At 40.7% G+C, this 17,634-nt stretch overlaps 1 non-coding gene across 1 annotated transcript; it reads right to left on the bottom strand.

Moving 5' to 3' along the window:
* Positions 1-10,093: 10,093 nt before the first annotated feature.
* LOC105466401 (uncharacterized) lies at positions 10,094-17,603 on the bottom strand. The gene is made up of 4 exons (XR_011614377.1): positions 17,298-17,603; positions 16,942-17,195; positions 12,941-13,038; positions 10,094-10,151 (listed from the first exon to the last, which is right to left on the bottom strand). It is a non-coding gene; the product is annotated as an uncharacterized protein (transcript).
* Between the last annotated feature and the right edge of the window lie 31 nt (positions 17,604-17,634).

The following is a 17,634-nucleotide window of genomic DNA, read 5'->3' as shown; positions in this document are numbered from 1 at the left end:
ATGATCTTTGATGCTGATGGCCTTTGGAAGACGTTTCTGTGTGGGGTCTTTTTTGTTGATGTTGATAGTGTTGCTTTCTGTTTCTTAGCTTTTATGCTAACAGTCAGGCCCCTCCTGTTCTGCAGGTCTGCTGCAGTTTGCCGAAGGTCCACTCCAGACCCTGTCCACCTGGGTATTAACACCGGAGGCTGCAGAACAGCTAACATTGCTGCCTCCTCCTTCCTCTGGATACTGCATCTCAGAGGGACACTAACCTGATGCCAGCCAGAGCTCTCCTGTACGAGGTGTCTCTCAACCCCTGTTGGGAGGTCTCTCCTGGTCAGGAGGCTCAGGGGTCAGCGACCCACTTGAGGCGGCAGTCTGTCCCACAGCAGAGCTGGTGCGCTGTGCTGGGAGAATCCCACTTGTCAGGATCAGCTGCTCTCTTCAGAGTCGGCAGGCAGGAAAGTTTAAATCCACTGAAGCTGCGCCCACAGCTGCTCCTTCCCCCAGGTGCTCTGTCCCAGGGAGATGAGAGTTTTATCTGTAAGCCCCTGACTGGGGCCTTTCCTTCAGAGATGCCCTGTCCAGTGAGGAGGAATCTAGAGAAGTAGTCTGGCCACAGCTGCTTTGCCATGCTGGGGTGAATTCCACCCAGTCCAGACCTCCCAGCCTCCTTAGAACTATGTTTATGGTTCCCATTAAGAGTAAGGCATAAAACCACAGGGGCACAAGGATCAAGAGGTTACTATGATCCTAGAGGTTGCAGTGATTCCAGACCATGCTACTGCACTCCAGCCTGGGTAACAAGAGCAACACTTCATCTCAAAATAAATAAATAAATAAAAATTAAAAAGAAAAGAAATGCAAGTTTTTATCACTTTGTGAGCGTAGCCAAGTTTGAGAAGGAATAGACAAGAATAAAAGAACACTGAATAATGAGGGTGAGTGGCTGGTTAGTCTCAGTTGCTAGCCAAGTGGGTTCTGAAAAATTCATTAGTAAAGTTACAGCTCCGGGACAGTCATGCAGTCAAACAATGAATGCTAAATTCATTACAAATGGCCTTGGTCTTTCTTCACATGCCTTCTAGTGAAAAATTCCTATGTGCCAAAACAGCAAGTTTGCAATGATAGCAGCTGTTTATTATAAAGACTACAATAGAAAAATGGCATCTTCTTCAAGAACAACATAATGTCGCGTGATAAAGAAGCTCTAATTTTGCCTCTGTTCAAGCGTTGATCTGATTTAGCCAATATGACACCAAATTTGGATAAAGTGCAAACAACACAATTTCATTTTTCATTAATCAAAACTGATTAGGTAGTGTAATATCAACTCTGATTCTATTAAAAATTGTTAAGTGCCTGGCACGGTGGCTCACTCCTATAAAACTAGCACTTTGGGAGGCCAAAGTGGGTGGATCATTTGAGGTCAGGGATTCGAGACTAGCCTGGCCAATGTGGTAAAACCCCGTATCTACCAAAATACAAAGAAGTAGCCGGGAGTGGTGGCACGTGTTTGTAATCCCAGCTACTCAGGAGGCTGATGGAGGAGAATCGCATGAACCTGGGAGGTGGAGGTTGCAGTGAGACAAGATTGTACTCCAGCCTGGGTGACAAAGTGAGACTCTGTCTCAAAACAAACAAACAAAAAAAATTGATCTGATAAAAAATATGAAATGATGGAACCAATTAGATGTTAAAACTTGTCCCAAAAAGAATTCCAAAACCCACATGTATCTGAGACCATCAAGACCATTACTACTATATTTAAAAATAAACTGATTATACAGTCAACAATAATTGGGCAGCAGTCTTCTCATCCACAGCCACACAAACCCAATCATGTGGCTATGCAGTTGAAAGGCCTGCATAGCCTAGATGGAACTGGTCTGACTTGAGATTTCATTTTATTTGTATTTTGAGACAGGGTTCTGCTCCATCACCCAGGCTGGAGTGCAGTGGTGTAATTATGGCTCACTACAGCCTTGACCAACTGACATCAAGAGATCCTTCTGCCTAAGCCTCCCTAATACCTGGGAATGCAGGCAGGTTCCACCATGCCAGGCTATTTTTTTTTAAATTTTTGTAGAGAGAGAAGTCTTGCTATGTTGCCCAAGCTGGCCTCAAACTCCTAGCCTCAAAAGTTATCTGCCCACTTCAGCCTTCTGAGTAACTGAAACCACATGCATACACCACCATGCCTGGCTACATTTATTTTACTAAATTTCTTTCTTTTATTTTTGTAGAGAGGAGGTCTTGCTATGTTGCCAAGGCTGCTGACTCTTGGCCTTAAAAGCCACTCCCATCTCTGCCTCTCAAACTGTTGGAACTACAGGTGTGAGCCACTGCACTTGGCCTGACTTGAGATTTCTTTCATCTAGCATCCTTTACTTGGTAGGATTGGGAAAGGCAGTAGTGTTTTTTTTTAATTACTTAATAATTCAATTTGAATCAAACTCCACCATGACCCCTGCCTTCTCTTACACCCCACGTGCAGTCTCTCAGGAAATCCTGTTGATAGTCTTCAACATGTATCCAGGTTCTGACCATCTCTCACCGCCACCAGGACCCTGGTCAGGACCACTATCATCTCCCACCCGCACATCGTGACAGCTTGGCCTCCCTGCTTCTACCAAAACCTCCCTGTAGTCTTTCCCAAATCAGCAGCCAGGGGGTGCTTTTAAATAGAGAGACAGATCATGTCACCTCTCTGCTCAGAACCTTCCTGCAGTTCCCATCTCAGTCAGAGTAAAAGTCAACGCCCCAGCAATAACCTCCCAGGGCTGACACAACCTGTAGTGATCTCAGCCCAACACCTCCCTGGCCTCCTCCCCTGCTTCTCTTCCTCCCTCTCTCTGCTGCACTGGACTCCATCCTGAGCCTTAGACACACCAAGGAGTTCCCTCCTAACATCTTCATTCTGTTGCTTCTGCCTGCAATGCTCTTCCCTAAGCACCTTGGCCAGCTCCTTTCCCTCCTTCAAGCCTTTGTTCAGTTTTCACTTATGAGGACAACCCTGAACACTCTATTTAATATTGCCGTCTGTCCCCATTCCCACCATGCTCACTCATTTCTTTTCTTTTCTCTCTCTTTTTTTTTTTTTAAAGACAAGAACTCCCTCTGTCAACCAGGCTAGAGTGAAGTGGTGCAATCACAGCTCACTGCAACTTTGAACTCACATGCTCAAGCAATCCTCCCGCCTCAGCCTCCTTAGTAGCTAAAACTACAGGTGTGTGCTACCATGACTTTTTTTTTTTTTAGACAGGGTCTCACCATGTTGTACAGACTGGTTTTGAACTCCTGGGCTCAACTGATCCTCCCACCTCAGCCTCCTAAAATGCTGGGATCGTAGGCATTAGCCACTGTGCCTGGCTTCGTGTTCATTTCTTCTTGCTTCTTTTACACACTACCCTACATTGAGTGGCTTAAAACATCACAAGTCCACTATCTGACAGTTCTGAAGCTCAGAAATCCAAAATAGGCATAACAAGGCTAAAGTCAAGGCGTCAGCAGGGCTGCATTCCTCCTGGAGGGCCTAAAGAGAATGTGTTCCCTTGCCTTTTCCAGCTTCACGAAGCCACCCACATTCCTTGGCTCATGGCTCCTAACTCTATCTTCAAAGCAAGAAGCGGAGCATCTCACCTCTGCTTCCATCATCACATCTCCTCCAATTCTGACTCTTCTACCTCCCTCTTGCTATCGTAAAGACCCTTGTGATTGCTTGGCATGGTAGCTCACACCTGTAATCCCAACACTCTGGAAAGCCAAGGTGGGAGGAATGCTAGAGGCCTGGAGTTCAAGACCAGCCTAGGCAACATAGTGAGACTCCATCTCTACAGAAATGGTAGTAATAATGAATTTAGCCAGTCATTGTGATGTGCACAGGCAGTCCCAGCTACATGAGAGGCTGAGAGAGAATTACTTTAGCCCAGGAGTTTGAGACCAGTCTAGGCAACATAACAAGACTGCATCTTTATAAAAAATACAAACATGATCTGGGCGTAGGTGGCATGCACCTGTAGTTCTGGCTACTCAGGAAGATAAGGCAGGAGGATTGCTTGAGCCCAGGAGTTTGAGGCTGCAATGAGCTATGATCACGTCACTGCACTCCAGCCTGGGTGATAGAGTGAGACTCTGTCTCAAACTGTCTCAAAAATAGAAAACAAATGAAGAGGAAGACACATTTGGTCTCTGCCCCTGGTCCTGGCACAGAGCTTCTAAAGCTCTTATAAAGATAGAAGTGATAGGAGCATCTTTTGTTTTCATATTTGGTCTTAGTCCTAGGTTTCTAGCACAAGATCCTCCTGTAGACCACCCTACCCCCTACTTCCTACCCCATCCCCCACAAAACAACCCAATTCTTCTCCATAATGGAGCTATATTACAAAAAGTTGTACTCATTTATATTTTGAATTTCATTCATTAAAATTTTGTGGAAATTTGTTTTATCTCATTATACCTACATGTTATTCTTGCTTTTGTCTCTTAGTCTTTGAAGCCTAAAATATTTAGCATCTGGCCCTTTAATGTGCTAACCCTTGGACTAAAGGAACTGGGAGCATTTTAGACTGGAAGAAAGAACAGAATATGACAACTGCCCTCAAATGTTTGCTGGATTTAATAGGGAGCTGGATCCATCCATCACCAGGTCATATTTACCACAGAACACTCCCCTACCTATGAAGAAAGAGGCAGTTCTGTCTCTACGAAAACAAACAAAAGTAAGCCATGCAGGGTAGTGTGCGCCTATAGGTCCAGTGACTCCCGAGGCTGATATGGGAGGATTGTTTGAGCTCGGGAGCTTGAGATTACAGTAAGCTACGATTGTGTCACTGCACTCCAGCCTGAGCAACACAGCAAGACTCTGTCTCTAAAATGAAAGAGAACAGACACTCTATGGAATGGGACAAAATATTTAGAAATCATATAGCTGACCAGAGTTTATTATTTAAACTTTACAACAGGCAAAATACTTGAATAGTAGGCCAAGCATGGTGGCTCACACCTGTAATTCCAGCACTTTGGGAGGCTGAGGCAGGCGGATCATGAGGTCAAGAGATCGAGGCCATTCCTGGCCAGCATAGTGAAGCACTGTCTCTACTAAAAATACAAAAATTAGCTGGGCGTGGTGGTGCGTATTGGTAGTCCCAGCTCTCCTCGGGAGGCTGAGGCATGAGAATCACTTGAACCCAGGAGGTGTAGGCTGCAGTGAGCCGAGATCATGCAACTGCACTCCAGCCAGGTGACAGAGCAAGACTCCATCTCAAAAAAAAAAAAAAAAAAAGACTTAAATAGTAATTCCACCAAAGATATACAAATGGCCAATAAGCACATAAGAAAATGTTCAAAATCATTCATTATTAGGGGAAGAAAATCAATCCTAAAATGAGATATCACATCATACCTACTAGAATGGCTATAATAATAATTAAAAAATAACAAGTGCTGTTTCAAAGAAGTGGAGAAATTAGAACGCTTGAATATTCTTGGTAGGAAAGTAAAACAGTACAGTCACTGTGAAAAAGTTTGGAAGTTTCTCAAAAAGTTAAACACAGAATTACTGTATGACTAAGCTATTCCACTCCCAGGTGTATACCCAAAAGAACTGCAAAAATGAACTCAGAAACATGCTGAGTGCTGACGTGCAACTGCTGATGCTGGCTGAAGACAAGAGAAAAAAGGGAAGTCCGAGGACAGTATTCACTGCAGCAGTAATCACAATTACCAAAAGGTGGACACACCCCAGGTGTCCATCCATAGATGAAGGGATAAACAAAATGTGACGTACACATGCAATGGAATATTACTCAACCATGAAAAAGAATGAAGTTCTGATCAATGCTATCAGACATATTGTTACAACCTGGCTGAACCTCGAAAGCATTAGGCTAAGTGAAGTAAGTCACACGTAAAAGGGCAAGTATTGCATGATTCCTTTTATGTGAGGTACCCAAATAAGCAAATTCGCAGAAACGCAAATTAGATTAAGAAGTTACCAGGGTGTCAGGGAGGAAAGAATGGAAAGTTATTGCTTATTGGGTACAGAATTTCTGTTTGGAATGATGGAAAATTCTGGAAATACATAGTGATGATGCTTGTAAACCTTATGAATGTAATTAAATGCCACTGAATTTTACACATTTTAAGTCAATCCTTTCTAAAAACCAAGTTGTGCTAGATACATTACAGCCATTATCTCACTGAGCTTCATGAATGTCTGTGAGGTAGGAGCTCAGAATGGTCAAGTATCTTTCTCAAAGTCTCACAGCTAGGAACACACAGTACATGTTTTCACTAGACAATGGGTACTTTCCACATAAGGGTCAAGGATCATCTGCCAGGACTATTTAATACAAAGGAGATTTTCACATTGCAAAGCAGATTATTAATACAACCAATAATACTAATAACAGGCAGTTTGCATACATTATCTCCTGAATCCTCACAAATAGGAAAGAAAGAAGTTAAGACATCAGAGAGCCACTTAGGATTCAGAATGCAAGCTGCCCCAATATGCATCCTCTGTCCTTAAAGACCTGAGCTGCGAACATGGAAATGATTGAAAAACACTGCCTTCAGGTATGAATAAAAATATACATCTTAGTAAGAAAGCAGGGAAGCAGACGCTTATCTATTTTGTCTTATCTACTGATAACTAAATTCAGAAATTGTGATAAAAGTAATACAAATGTTATAAATATATTTTCTCTTAATTTTTAAAGAGCAATGATTACAGTCTGAAAAACTGTCATTCAGCGATTAGTATTCAAAGTGCCACACTGAGGCCAAATCTTTTTGGCTTTCAATATCTAGCTTTATTATGTCACAATGACCTTCAGATTCTTTTCCACTTACATTGTAAAACTGCACATGAACTCAAAACTCTAGGTAAATCTATAAACATATACCTATGAATCAACCTTCAGTTCATTAAAAAATAATACTTTCTCTACACACACTTTCTTTCCCTTTTTAAATATGCATTATCTTATATAATCCTCAAAGCAATCTCCTGAGTTAGATTTTTTTTTTTAAGGGATACATGTGCAGAACGTGCAGGTTTGTTACATAGGTATACACGTGCCATGGTGGTTTGCTGCACCCATCAACCTGTCACCTACATTAGGTATTTCTCCGAATGTTATCCCTCCCCTAGCCCCCCACCCCGCACAAGCCCCGGTGTGTGATGTTTCCCTCCCTGTGTCCATGTGTTATCATTGTTCAACTTCCACCTATGTGTGAGAACATGCGGCGTTTGGTTTTCCGTTTGTGTGTTAGTTTGTGGAGAATGATGGTTTCCAGCTTCATCCTGCAAAGGACATGAACTCATCCTTTTTACGGCTGCATAGTATTCCATGGTGTATATGCACCACATTTTCTGGGAGTGTAAATATTAGTTATTCCTCTTTTTTTAACCTTAAAATTTGAATTTATGGAGCATTAAGTTCTGGACTGTAAAATCAAAAAGAAAAAAGAGATGTGAGGTCAAAGGAAGGAGAGATAGTGAAAAATGAGCCAGCAGTTGAAAAGTAAAATTTTTCAGTAAAGAGTAACAGTTAAGATGGTCGTTCATGTTGTTATCGAAACAAAAGAGGTTTGGTCTGGGTCCTGCTTCTCACCGCACAGAAACCCAGTGACAAGTATTGCTAAGGAAGAAGGCTGTAACCCGGGTGGTGCAGCCAAGGAGAGGGAAGCTCAGTCTTAAATCCATCTCCTTCACTGACTAAAACTGGGAGTCTATTTGGCAGGAAGAAATGTAACATTGTATAAGAAAACAGGAATTAGGGAAGAGCAAGGAAGCATCTGGCACTGTGATCTGGTGAGTTTCAGCTCTTTGATACTTCCTGAAGGTCTTTTTTTGAGGGAAGGCAGATAAATACAAGTTTCAAGCTTTAACAGCAGGGTTAAATTTCTGTTTATCCTATGGGACTACTGGGCTGGTTTCAAAGTAAGCAATGATTCCATAGGCCCTTTCTGTTCTTTTAAAATCTGAAATAAACAACTGAATATATGTTATACGCTGAACCTAATGAAAATCCATTTCATGTGCTAAAAACCAGAGCAGATCGAAGTAAAAGCTGTTACAAATAGCCTGTAAGTATCAAGTTTGGGAACACCAGGAAAAATTCCAAAAAAGGTAATCAATTCATGAAACTTACAGATGAACAAGTGAATATTTCAGAATTCTTCTCAATACTAAGTATCAACATGACCTTATCAATATTTGCATTACTAATCATACAATAAGAACCTGACTTCTGACTATTCTAAGGTATAAATGTGTACTTTACCTTAAATAGGAAAATGTGTCATGTATCCATTTTGAGATTCATTACAAGATTCACAGAAGAGAAAACTGATAGCCCTGTATCGATTAAAACATTTTTTTTTTTTTTTGAGATGGAGTTTTGCTCTTGTTGCCTGGGCTGGGGTGAAATGACAAGATCTTGGCTCACTGCAACCTCCACCTCCCGGGTTCAAGTGATTCTCCTGCCTCAGTTTCCTGAGTAGCTGGGATTACAGGTGTCTGCCACTATGCTGGGTTAATTTTTTGTTGTTGTTGTTATTGTATTTTTAGTAGAGATGGGGTTTCACCATGTTGGCCAGGCTGGTCTTGAACTCCTGACCTCAGATGATCCACCCACCTCAGCCTCCCAAGAGATGGAATCTCACTATGTTGCCCAGGTTGGCCTAGAACTCCCAGGCTCAAGTGATTCTTCCACCTCAGGTTGGGGAGTGACAATAGGGTGCACATCCAGATGAGGGTAATTTTTGTAACAAAGGGAGTTAGGAAACTTACTATCAGAGAAACCTCAAGGCCCAGAAGGTTTCACTGGCATATTTTACCAACTTATTAAAAAAAGAACGTAATTAATTCCTAATGTCACAAGCAGTAAATTACTGAAAACTGCTAAAAACATGAAATTCACTTGGACATGGCTTAATATGTGTATACACATACTCACATAATTATGAGCCAGATTTACTCAAAACACTTTCAGTGTTCTCTAGACCTCATAAAGCTATCCTTTGAGAGAAAATAAACCTATTAGGCAATTGCAAATTAAAACCACAATGAGCAATCACTGCATATCAACTTAAGATGGTAAAAATAAGATTGACCATACAAGTATTCACAAGAATGTCAACCAAAACTCTCACACCGTGCTGATGGAAATGTAAAATAAACAGTTTGACACTTCCTTCAAAAGTTATATACCTACCATAGATCCCAGCTGTTCCATTCCCAGATATCTACTCAAGAGAAATGAAGGCCTATGTCCACACAAAAACTTGTACACAAATGTTCATAGTAGCTCTATTTGCATTAGCCCCAAACTGGAAGAACCCAAATGGCAATCAACAGACAAATGGATGAACAAATTTTGACCCAGGTATACAACAGTGTATTAATCAATGACAAAATGGAATCTCCTATTGATACATGCAACACTGGATGAATTTCATAACAACTATGTGAAGTAAAAGAAGCCACAATAATCTCCACCCCATGAAAATAGTCCACGTTGTCATATCATATATCATATATATGACTTTCTAGAAAATGCAAACTAAGCTTAAATGGAAAATCAGCATGTTGCCTAAATACTGGGCAGGGTCATGAATTACAAGGCGACACAAGAAAACTTTCGGGGGTATGGATATTTCAGTATCTTGGTGGCAATGAAGATGGTTTATTAGGTATGTGCATCTCAAAACTAACTGGATTTTATACTTTAAATATTTAATTTACTATAATTAAGCATTGATAAAAAATTAAGCTGATTATATCGGCACTTGCCTAATAGGTTTATTTTGCAACACTAGAGACTGGGATTGAATTCTAAATTGTGCCACAACTTCTGTTTATACTTTTACAAACATGAATGACTATTTTACATATCCTCTGAATTGTATGAGTTGACTTTATATCCACATTTAAAAAATATTTTATCCCAGTGACTGATTTACAAATACACATGTCAATCAAGAACTAATCGATAAAATACTACTTTAGAAGTTAAAGCAACTGATAAACTTTAATTTTAACCACAAATATTTTTTATAAAAAAATTGCATTAACCCTTATTACCTTGAATGTGGTATAAATCATAATTGGGATCTTGATTCTTCCTTTCCTGTCACTGCTGCCACTTCCAGGGAAATGCCTATAAAAGCAAATGAAATTATATGATTGCGTGTCAGGGCTTTCAGCTAGATTGTGTAGGGAACTCCTCTCCATGCTCCCTATAAATACAGCAATCTATACCCATTTTAAATAAAGACTTTAAAAGTCTTAGAAAGGACACAAGTTTGCTAGGTAGCAGAGTGTAGGAATTGCCTATAGTCCCAACCAAGACAAAGTTTTAGCCACATATTAATATTCTGCAATTACTTGCTAATTTTTTTTCTCCAGCAAATTCTTATCTTTAGAATTAAAGAAAATTCAGTCACAATCCACGTTCACTGAATACTAAAAATACTATTATTAAAACCATTGAAAAACCCTTATATACATCAGTTTTAATAACTCAATATTTCAGCCAGGCGTGGTGGCTCACGCCTGTAATCCCAGCACTTTGGGAGGCTGAGGCGGGCAGATCATGAAGTCAGGAGATCGAGACCATCCTGGCTAACACGGTGAAACCCCATCTCTACTAAAAATACAAAAAATTAGCTGGGCGTGGTGGCAGGTGCCTGTCGTCCCTGCTACTAGGGAGGCTGGAGGCTGAGGCAGGAAAATGAATGGCATGAACCCGGGAAGCAGAGCTTGCAGTGAGAACACGCCAATGCACTCCAGCCTGGGCGACAGAGCGAGACTCCGTCTCAAAACAAAAAACAAAACAAAACAAAAAACTCAATATTCCAGAGTAGAGATGGTATAATTTTTGGCAATTTCAATGATGAGATACGTTGCTTTTTTTTTCCTCCTCATAAATCTCTTTTATTAATAAGAGGACAAAGCATACCTTTCTGCATAAAGCTTTGCCCACAATTAGGATAGGTAATTTGAAGCGGACTTTTGTGGCCAGATACAAAAGAGTGCATACTGGGTAATGTCTCTCATTTGAAGGTCAAAATAGGCAAACAAAATCCTTGTTATTGAATATCTAGGCTGGGAGTAGTGGCTCATGCCTGCAATTCTAGTACTTTGGGAGGCCGAGGCAAGCAAATCATCTGAGGTCAGGAGTTCAAGACCAGCATGGCCAACAGGGTGAGACCACGTCTCTACTAAAAATACAAAAATGTAGCTGGGTATGGTGGCACATACCTGTAGTTCCAGCTACTTGGGAGGCTGAGGCAGGAGAATGGCATGAACCCCAGAGGCGGAGCTTGGAGTGAACAGAGATCGTGCCACTGCACTCCAGCCTGGGTGACAGAGCAAGACTGTCTCAAAAGAAAAAAAAAAAGAAAAGCCGAAAAGCCGGGCACGGTGGCTCATGCCTGTAATCCAGCACTTTGGGAGGCTGAGGTGGGTGGATTATGAGGTCAGGAGATCAAGACCATCCTCACTAACTTAGTGAAACTCTGTCTCTACTAAAAATACAAAAGATTAGCCAGGGATGGTGGCAGGCGCCTATAGTCCCAGCTACTTGGAAGGCTGAGGCAGGAGAATGGCGTGAACCCGGGAGGTGGAGCTCACAGTGAGCCAAGATTGCACCACTGCACTCCAGCCTGGGTGACAGAGCGAGACCATATCTCAAAAAAAAAAAAAAACAAAACAAAACAACTAAAAACGTTAATGTAAGGTAGTAAACTAAATAAGGAATAAATTTTTGTGACAATTGACAGCAGATTAGAATGACTATAGTTAACAACAATGCATTGTACATTCCAAATTAGTTAGAAGACAGAACTTGAAATCATAAATAGTCAAGGTTATAGACACCCCAGCTACTCTGACTTGATCATACCACAGATGATACATAAAACAAATATCACAGTTACCCTATAAATATGTACAAATGTATGAATTAAAAAGGTTAAATCCAAAAAAAGTCTTGGAAGTTGCAGAAACATAGGCTGTAGCAACTACACGTATTTTCTTCCTTTCCTGTTATGAATGTGTTTGTATGCAGATTATGTATTTGCATATATTAACTATTCCCTTCTTTTGTGCAATATTTTACAGAAGTTTTATTGGAGGTTTCTTTTCCATTTGTCCATTAGACTAGAGATTACTCAAATAGGCTAGGATTGAATTTGAAGAGTACGTGATACGCCTCATGACTAGTCAGTCTCCCAGAGACAGGTGTGGCTGTTGGAACACTACATCTCCTCATTTTGAGTAGATGGTAAAAAGTGATTTATCTGTAGGAAGTTGCACTTTGTTGGATGGAACAGTTGTGTTGTACAGAAAGTCACATGTGCAGGGAAGGGTGTGTATATTTCCTGAGTAGCCAAAGAGGGTAGCCGTGGCTAGCCATCAAAGCTGATGTCTCTCAGCTGCAAACCCATCCTCTGGGTTTGTGTTGAAGCTTGCGCTCTGCACAGCAACTGGCTTTGTGTGAGTCTCTGCCACAAGAACACACTATGTGGAGACAACAGGCCAGAGAAGGCAGAGGGATCTGTGCCTTCTTTTGGTCTCCTTGTCTGCACCCTAATCCCATCAAGGTCACTCCTTGGTACCCTCATTCTGCCTGGTGAAGGAAGGCCCTCCAATAACAAGATATGCATCTGGTTGGCAATGCCTCTGACACCACTGACAGCTTCACTATGCCCCAAAGCCGCCAGTGCCAGCCACACAGTATCCCACCTCCAAAGTCAAAAGGAGAGTGGGTGCAGTGGCAGCCATGGCCTAGAGTTGTTCCTCAGACACCTTAGTATTCTAGTTTTTTGGAAGAGGCCAGGGCAGGTGGATCATTTGAGGTCAGAAGTATGAGTTCAGCCTGACCAACATGGTGAAACCCAGTCTCTACTAAAAATATAAAATTTATCTGGGCATGGTGGCACTCACCTGTAATCCCACCTACTCAGGAGGCTGAGGCAGGAGAATCACTTGGACCTGGGAGACGAAGGTTGCCCTGAGCTGAGATTGCACCACTGCACTCTAGCCTGGGCAACAAAGTGAGAGTTTGTTTCAAAACAAAACAAAAAATAATAATACTTCTATGGTTTCTTGCAGCTCTCCCAAAATACACTTACATACATAAAAGCTCATTCACATGCATGCACACACTCATATTATCACAGTCCTTCCCCTCTCCCCAGCAATTCATTCCAGATGCCATTACATGGTGCTAAGTGTGGCAGGTGGTTGCCCCGGGAAGCACAGCAGGATGAGAAGGTTCAGGAGGAGCAGGAGAAGTTGCCAAGTCCCTGGGCAGACAGAGGCAGATGAGTGGCAGGCAAGGTGGTAACAGCCCACCAAGGAGTGTCCCATGTGAGTAAAGGACATGGGTCAAGCAGCGGGAGGCTCGATGGTGGCACTAGTACGCAAGATAAACACTGGGGAAATGATGGAATAAATCAACAGGCTGAAAATATCTGGTTGGTATGGTTCTATGAAAGACTTATAAATAGGAAAAGAAACAAACCAGCAAACAAAAAACAAGCCCTGGATGTTAAGAACAGAAGTGAAGATACAGGTATGAGCTTTTGGCCTTCAACCTGTGTAAGAACACAGATAAATACAGATGTAAATGTGCGCATGCACACGATGATTTTCCTTATTGTGCTGACTGTATTGTGGTTACACAGGCCAATGTCCTTGTTTATAAAAATTACACATGGAAGTAGCTGAGAGATAGGGCATTGTGCTGGCAACTTACTGTCAAATAGTACAGGAAAAAGTTTATTGCACCATGTACATGGATGCTTTCTGGGGGCTTTCTGTTAGCTTGAAATTGTTTCAAACTGTAACTGATTTTACAACAAAAATGTAAAAGAATTACAATATTATTTATCTCTTCTATATCAAGCTTTTCTCTTGTGGTCTATCTTACAGGTATTTCCATATGAATATAAACAGAGCCATCACTTTGTGTTTACTGGCAACATGAATAGAATTTCCAGAATGGAACTATAGGTTAATTATCTTTTTTATAAAGCAGCAATGGGTTAAAGAATATACGTATCTTGAAAATAACAGATTTCATCAAAGTACCATCCACAAGATAGTTATAGTCTACATGCACATAAACAATGTCTTAACCTGCCTTTTTTTCCAAACCCTTTGCTAAGACTGAGCATAAGCAAAATTTACCGTCTGCCAACCTACTAGGTGTCAAACATTTTAATTCTTAGATTTTTAGCTCCACTTCTTTAATTAGATTGAGAATTTCTTGAGTCTCTTCTCATTTATTTTGTGGATTGCTTCTTTTAAAAAACTATACAGTGGGGGTCTTCCTTTGTTGCCCAGGCTGGGTTCAAACTCCTGAGGGCAAGCAATCCTCCCATCTTGGCCCCTCAATGCACTGGGATTACTGGTGTAAGCCACCGTGCCTAGCCTGGATTTGTTCTTTGCAAATCGAACCCTTTGTCATCTTCTTGCAAATAGCCTACCCTTTCTCTTACATGGCCTTTGACACATTTTAGTTGGTTTTGCCATACAAAACATTTAGATTTTTAGTCAAATGTGTGCATAGAATACATTTAAAGAAACTGAAGTGTATTTTTTTTCACCTGTTTTTAATCTAAAGTCTTATTATATCTGGATTTTAACATTTCTTGAAGTAATGTCAGATTATAAATGTTTGGATTTTATTCATTTTCTAAATGATTCTGACTGGTTTCCTACATATATAATCATATAACCTGCAAAAGAAGATGTGCCCTTTACTTTCTAATTATTTACAAGTAATCTGGACTGGTTTAAACATCTAGGAAACTGATGAGTACCTGGGGGGAATGTGTATCTGTTTCTTATGAAGCATGCTTCTAGTGGTTCACTATTAGATAATAATGGGTTGGCATTTGCAATAATATTATTGCAACCAATTATATTAAGGATTTCTGCTGCTTTTTCATGAGATACCCAGATGATACATTATTTCTAGTTAGTTCAATAATATGAGAAAATGAATTAAGATTTTTTATAAAATTATCCTGTGTTTCTGGATAAATCCTAAACCTGAAATTCACTGTAGAATATACATTTTTATTTTTTAAAGACAGAATCTTGCTCTATTGCCCAGGCTGGAGTGCAATGGTGTAATCCTAGCTCACTTCAGCCTCCAATTCCTGAACCCAAGTGACCCTCTTGTCTCAGCTTCCTGAGTAGCTGAGGCGACCGACATGCACCACCACACCTGTCTAATTTTTGTATTTTTTATAGAGGTGGAGTATTTCTATATTGCCCAGGCTGGTCTCTAACTCCTTGGCTCCAGCAATCCACATGCCACAGGCTGCCAAAGTGCTGAGACTACAGGCATGAGTCATCACACTGAGCCGGAAGATATTTTTTGAACTCATGTGAAAGCACAGTTAAAAGCCCCACGATGCCAGGATCTGCAACAGTGAAAATTCAGATAGAACACAACCGACAACTGGCTCTCATCCTCTGCAAGAGGTTAAGCCCAGAGACATCAACTATTTTTCAACAATGTAAAATTGTGTTTCATAGATTAAAATTTTTGGGCCCCACATATAACCTAAAGACAGGTTAAAGCGCTTAAAGGAACATATAAGCTATAAATCCCTTAATATACAAACTAGTGCCAGGCACGGTGCTGCGTGCATGTAATTCTAGCACTTTGGGAGGCCAAGTTGAGTGGATTACTTGAGCCCACGAGCTGATTTCTGAAAAAGGTTTTATGGTAAGTAAGTGGAGAAGGAATGGTCTTTTCAACAGATGCTGCTGGTACATCACGTGCAAAATGATGACTTCAAACTCTTACCTCACAATATGTGCAAAAAATAACTTACAATGGATCTTACCCTAAACATGACAGATCAAACTATAAATTTCAGGAAAAAAATCTGAGTTTAAACATTTGTGACCTTAGGTTGGATAAAGATTCTCTAGATACAACACCAAGAGCGTAGTAATAAGAGGAAAACTTGAAAAACTGAATTTCACCAAAGCAAAAGCTTTTGAGCTATAAGGGATACCACCAAGAAAATGAAACAACTAGCCAGACAGCAACAATATGTGCAGACTCTTATTTCTGATAAAAGACTTGCATCCAGAACATATCGAGGACTTAGCTATAACTTGTAAAAGAAGAACACAGTTTTTAAATGGGCAGATACTTATATAGACATGTCACACACAATAAAAGTAAAACAAAATAAAATCTTCATGCTTTTGGGTTAGGCAATGGTGTCTTAAATAGGAAGTCAAGGCTGGATTCGGTGGCTCATGCCCATAATCCCAGCACTTTGGGAGGCCAAGGCAGGTGGATCACGATGTCAGGAGATCGAGACTATCCTGGCTAATACAGTGAAACCCCATCTCTACTAAAAATACAAAAATTTAGCCGGGCACAGAGGCACGTGCCTGTAGTCCCAGACACTTGGGAGGCTGAGGCAGGAGAATTGCTTGAACCCAGGAGGCGGAGGTTGCAGTGAGCCAAGATCACGCCACTGCACTCCAGCCTGGGCGACAGAGCGAGATCCGTCTCAGAAAAAAAAAAAAGTGAAGTCAAAGGCACAAGTGCCAAGAGAATAATCTGGTTTCTCTCAAAATTAAAAACTTTTCTGCCTCAAAACAATACTACCAAGAAAGAGAGAAGACAACTTATATATTAAGAATAATGTAGAATTATTAGAATTGGAGAAAATATTCCCAAATCCTACACCACAGCCTGCATGAAAGAGCGACATCCTGTCTCACACACACATTTTTTTTAAAATCATCAATCAATTAGGGACTTATATCGAGACCATGTAAAACACTCTTCTGACTCAATAATAAAAAGATATACCCAATTTTAAAATGGAAAGAGGATCTAAATAGACATTACTCCAAAAAATATACGTAAATGACCAATAAGCACACTGAAAGATAACACAAACCTGTAATCCAAGCACTTTGGGAAGCCTAGGCAGGTGGATTGCTCGAGTCCAGGAGTTTGACACCAGCCTGGGCAACGTTGAGGAAAGCCCATCTCTCAAAAAAAAAAAAAAAATTTTCAAAAATTAGCCAGGTATGATGGCGCACATCTGTAGTCCCAGCTACTCAAGACCTGAGGCAGGGGGATCATCCGGTTGAGGCTGCACTGAGCCCAGATCATGCCACTGGACTCTAACCTGAGTGACAGAGTGAGACTCTGTTTAAAAAAGAAAAAGTGAAAGGTAACACAACATCAATAGTCATTGGAGAAATATAAAACAAAAGAAAAAAAATACCAAAATGAGATACCACTTCACACCTATTACGATGGCTAACATCAAGAAGACAGTAAGTTGGTAGCGATGTGGAGAATCTGAACGCTCATAATGTGCTGCTGGAATATAAAATGGTACAGCCACCTGGGAAAACAACTGGTCAGCTTCTTCAAAGTTCAGTGCAAATGTACCCTATTCCTGGAAATTATACTCCTAGGTATACATACAAGAGATATTCAGGTATATGTCCAGACAAAAACTTTCTCAAGTATGGTCACTGCAGCATTATTCATAACAGCAAAAAATGAAAACAACAGAATCATCAAGTGATGATGAGATAAACAGGTGGTATGTTCAGAGAATACTTAATGCTCAGCAATA

Source organism: Macaca nemestrina, chromosome 15, assembly GCF_043159975.1.
Source record: "Macaca nemestrina isolate mMacNem1 chromosome 15, mMacNem.hap1, whole genome shotgun sequence".
Taxonomy (NCBI): domain Eukaryota; kingdom Metazoa; phylum Chordata; class Mammalia; order Primates; family Cercopithecidae; genus Macaca; species Macaca nemestrina.
Note: the sequence above shows the minus strand (reverse complement) of the source record. Positions and strands in the feature narration are given on the sequence as shown.